We start from the raw sequence: 5,266 nt of genomic DNA, 5'->3' as shown, positions 1-5,266 counted from the left end.
CCTGGTCCTTTAGCAGTTTAACTTGAGCAACCCTAAAAGAATGATTCTAAAGAGCCCTAAATGAAAAACAAAAGCATAACAAACACCACTGTGTTGGCCTTCCCAGCCCTGTGCTGGTGTGGTTGTTACTCATTGTAGTGTGCAGTCACAGGGCACAAGGACACTACTCAGCTGACACTAGGGCACAGCACACAACTTACTCCTGTGAATTGTATTTTTGTCTGCTCGCCCTGCTGTGATCCTCTAAGAAGATACCTAACTGAACATTATTTAAATAATGTTCGGTTATTAATGAAGTATTTCCGGGGCCAGGGAAATAGCTCAGTAGAATAAGCACTTGCCTGGCAAGTGCAAGGGCCAGAGTTCAATCACTGGTTCCACAAAATAAATAAATAAATAAAAAATAAAGAATAAAGTATTTCCTTGGCGGTCTAAGCAGCTGCCTGGCAAGCATGAGGACCTGGGTTCGACCCTGGTACCAGATGCCATGCCGGTCCTGCACCACATCAGCCACTGAAATGGCGTGGTGGTGCATGTCTGTAATACCAGCACTGGGGAGTCTGAGCTGCAGAGCGAGATAAACCTTTAAAAAAAGACTAGTTAAGAGTCCACAAAATTTAAAAATCCTAAACCATACTTTTTAGGATAGTTGAACAGTACAAATAGAAAAATTCACGACTCCATTCAATTTATAATTTTCCACCAACTACCATCATGGGTGGTTTTGCATTATGGATGTTTTTCATGTGTTTTTCTGGTTTAAAAAATGGCCCAGGGCTGGGGAAATGGCTCAGTGGAATAAGCACTTGCCTGAGTTCAATCTCCGGTTTTACAAAAAAAAAAAAAAAAAAAAAAAATCAGACTTCAATCTTACCCCTGCATTTGCCTAAGCAGGCGCTTTAATCAGCTGAGCTATTTAGCCAGCCCTTAGACAGGTTTTGTGACTTAATTATATACTTATTATCTGATTGCTGAAGGAAGCATGTTCATTTTGTTTCTTTAAAATATGACCGGGCCGGGGAGTTAGCTCAGTAGAATAAGTGCTTGCCTGGCAAGTGCAAGGGCCTGAGTTCAATCCCCGGTTCCGCAAAAAAAAAAAAAAAAAAAAAAAATTGGTAGCAAAGATTAAAAATTGCACTGCATTACATGCTAAAAAAATATTTATTCCATCTCATTTAAAAATAAATAAAAATAAAAAACAGCCTATGTACTTTTTGTTAACTCAAGAGATTTAACACTGAATTACAACAGCCCATCCCACATTTTCCACTGTAAATTTGTATAATAGCAAAGCCTGTGCGTCCCCCAGACTATGCCTAGGGGATACTGGAAGCAACCTGCTTTGTGTTTACCTATGCCATATGACAAACAACAGAATGGGTGAATGCATGCAAAAGTATCAAACTAGGGAGGCCAGGGAGATGACTCAGTGGAATAAGCGCTTCCTTGGCAAGCGCAAGGGCCTGCATTCAATCCCTGGGTCCACCCACACACACACACACAAAAAGTGGCCAACTGGGATTTTTGCCCACACAATGTTAACAGTCTACCAGGTGGTGCACATGTGTACTTGAGCATCAGAGCAGGTAAAATACACGCGCACCTGTAAACATACATTTTACCACAAATGGAGTGTGTGCGCGATGCACAGCAGCTGCACCTGGAAAAGCAACGCCCACCTGTACGCTCCCCTACCTGGCGGGCAAACAGCAAGGTGTGTACAGAAGACCCAAAGCAGCGAGTTTTACTCACTGTTAAATTACTATGCACTTAGGATTTTATTAAGATTTCTTTTGATTTTTCTGGCAGAGATAGGCCAATGGCACATGAAAAACCAGATTATCAAGTTTTGGAGAAAGTGAAAAATGAATCGTTGATCATTCACGATGGAAGATGAAGATGGTGATGGTTCTGATTCGCCATGTCAGCCAAACTTCCTGTGACAGTGAACTGGAGCAAGAATGAACTGATACAGATACAGGGAATGCAGACCTCCTTGATTCAGATGTGAAAAAACCAGCAATGTGAGTATATATTTGACTGGTACAAATGGTACAAAATGGTCATTCAATCAAATGGAATGATCCACTGTTAGAACCGTCCAAAAATACAGTGACGATTTTGGCAGGAGTGAAACCTATTGGAAGGAACTGCCAACACAGTCATTCAATGTTGGAAATTGTAATAGACAAATGCTGAGATACTGTGAAACATACAAATGCTAAAACATAAGTAAATGTTCTGTATGCATCAATAGCCATACTCAAAAATGTATTTATTGAGACATCTCATTAGCTGATTGAAAGCATTCATAGGTCTGCTGTACTTAAAAGGGCTTTCCACTGGCAACTGTAGAAATGTGAAAGACCTAAAGAAAAGCCATGGGTGTAGACCTGAGGTCTGCAGAATGACATTGCCCTGACTAGACTTGGTTTCCTTCAGCACTGCCTGGGGTTTAACAACAAAACCATCCATAAGGAAAAAGAACAGATAACCTAGCTGTTGTCTGCTCATGCCTCGAGAGACTTTCTGGTGTCAAGCAACTCACACACCATCTGAATACGCGACTACTGATGAACATCTTGCAGCATTTTATGGTAGATGGAGCTTCAGAAAGTATATTTCCTAAAGCACTGCACAATATGGCATGAGAATTTATGCCTTTATAGATGTGAATACTAATTATGCTTTGAATTTAGAAACTTATCCTGGTGTTGGGAGGACTGCTGTGAGTTGAAGGCCGGCCTGGGCAACAAAGGTCAGCCTGAACTGCAGGGCAAGACTGTTAAAAAAACCCTGGAACTCTACCACCAGAGCCTTATTCATACAGCAATAAGCCAGATGATGTTGTGAACAAACTTACTGTTCCCATCACCGCAACTAATTGGAATGTGACATTTGACAACTGGTTTACCAGTTTCCAATCGCTGTTATATTTGCTAACAGAGCACAAGTTGACCAGCATAGGAACTGTACATAGAAACAAAGAAAAATCCCAAGTGGAATGTTGCAATTGCAAAACAGAAAGTTGCACAGTACAATTTGGATTTCAGAAAGATGTAACACTGGCCTTGTATACTGCAAAGAAAAACAAACTGGTACTGCTAATGTCAATACTGCACCATGATGGAAATATTAAAGGGGAACCTTGACAAAATGGAAGCCTGAGATGGAAACTTTCTAAAAAAATACCAAAGGCAGAAGAGATGCTGTTGATGAATTACACAGCCATTATTATATTACTAGAAGCACAAAGTATTGGCCAATTGTTGTGTTTTACTCGACCCCAAATGTGTGTCATAGTTTGATAGCTTACAAAGAAAATAACAACTGTAAAATATCAAGAGAAATTTTCTGAGAAGACTGGGACTGTAGCTCATGAGATCATTTACACTAAAGGAAAAACAATGTTACTGCCCAAGGAACTACTCAAAAAACACTGGTTGAGTGGACAGGTGAACAGGCAGGCGCAGCATCACAAAGACTATGACAACAGGAAAACCAACTGTGCCCTCCAGGAAGTAAGAGGAAATCGCCACAGGTGTTATCAGTGTAAATGATATTTGTTTATGAAGCATGCAATTTTCATGTGTAAATACTAACTTGGGTGTGACAACTGAAGCCAAGAGTATTTCTGTGGTGACTTTTGTTTGTGTTTACATTTGTTGTTCACATATTTTTATTTTTATTTTTTAGATTTTGTAATTAAGTAACCGGCTGATGTAAAAATGTTGATTTCTATTCTAAGCACTCATTATATATGATACTTTATTTCATTAATATCTTATTTTCCTACTAAGTGTACATTTTACAGCATAGCAGGAAGCTTGTGACAGAACAAGAAGAAAAAGAGGGGTGACAAGAATGGCCTGCAAAGGAAAACTAAGCACATGTGCTGTCAGTGTAAGTGAGGTGTGTGCATGGCACACGCATTTGTCATGTATGAAGACTGTCTTGGATGTGACAATTTTGTTTTGTTTTGTGTGTGTGTGTGTGTGTGTGTGTGTGTGTGTGTGTGTTGGAAATCCAACTCAGAACCTTCAACTTGTCAGGTGGGCACTGTGGATGTGAGAACTGAAGAAAGGTTATTTTTGCTGCAGAGTTCTATTGGTATTTATTTTTAATTAATTTTATGTATTCGGTACAGGATCTCACTACGCAGCTCAGACTCCGTGAGCCTCCTGTTTTCAGCATCCCCAGCACTGGGATTACAGGCATGTGCCACCACACCCGGACTTGGTTGCTGGCTCAGTGCGTACCAGGGGCAGGGCCAAGCACAGCATGCAGGACGGGTCTATTGGTATTTTTTCTTTTCTTTCTTTTTTTTTTTTTTTTGTATTTTAGGGAAGGGTGTACAGGGTTTTCAGGGTCTCACTACTAGATAAGACTTGTAGTGATCTGCCTGTTTATAGCCTCCCAAGAGCTGGGATTACAGGTGGACACCGCTACGCCTGGCATGGTAATGAATTTATTTATGCATTCACCACATCTTGTGATCACCCCTCATATATAGTTTTTGCTAGTAAAAAAAGTACTAGTAAATAAGCTGCCCAAAAACCAAATTGCCAATGCTTATTGACTAGGGCTATCTGCAGACCTGTGCTATTAACAGCCAGGAAATTTGCTGAGTCTAAGGCCTTGTGTTACTCCTATTGTGTTACTAGTACCTCGCATAATACCTGGCACATACTATATGTCTAATAATGTTGCTTGAGTGAATAAATAAATTTATAAACATCCACTTTTAATCTCAATACATTAATTAATTGGTCAAGTTCCTTAAAATGTAATTTATTTTAGGAAAAATTTACCAAGATACAAAGTTTGCTAAGAAAAGCAGAAGAAAAATCAGTGACACAGAAAAGTCATAAGGAAAACCCCTGTAAATAAAATATGCTAAAGGGAAAAGATGATCCTGTGTAAAAGATCACTAGGGACATATTAATTCCATCAGTAAGAGTTATGTGCCCCACCCAATTTCAAAGAACAAGTCTAACTCAGACCTTAAGATACAGCAAGATCCTTGAGGTCAGAGCTATCTACGTGAGGGTGGATGGGGACTCCTAGTCCAGTGACATGAGAATATTACATTATAGAGCAGATTTCCTTTACTGAATCCACTAGCTCAGAACTGAACACACTGTACTTTCATCCACTCCCATGTCTAAATACCCTGTGTCTAAGGACTGTCAGGTACTGTCTCATTTGGAGAATGGTATGGGAACACAGGGTAGGGTCAGAGGGAGCACTTCTGCTCCTGGGGGGG

The sequence above is a fragment of the Octodon degus genome, unplaced genomic scaffold (assembly GCF_000260255.1).
Source record: "Octodon degus isolate 3935 unplaced genomic scaffold, OctDeg1.0 scaffold00027, whole genome shotgun sequence".
Lineage (NCBI taxonomy): Eukaryota > Metazoa > Chordata > Mammalia > Rodentia > Octodontidae > Octodon > Octodon degus.
Note: the sequence above shows the minus strand (reverse complement) of the source record.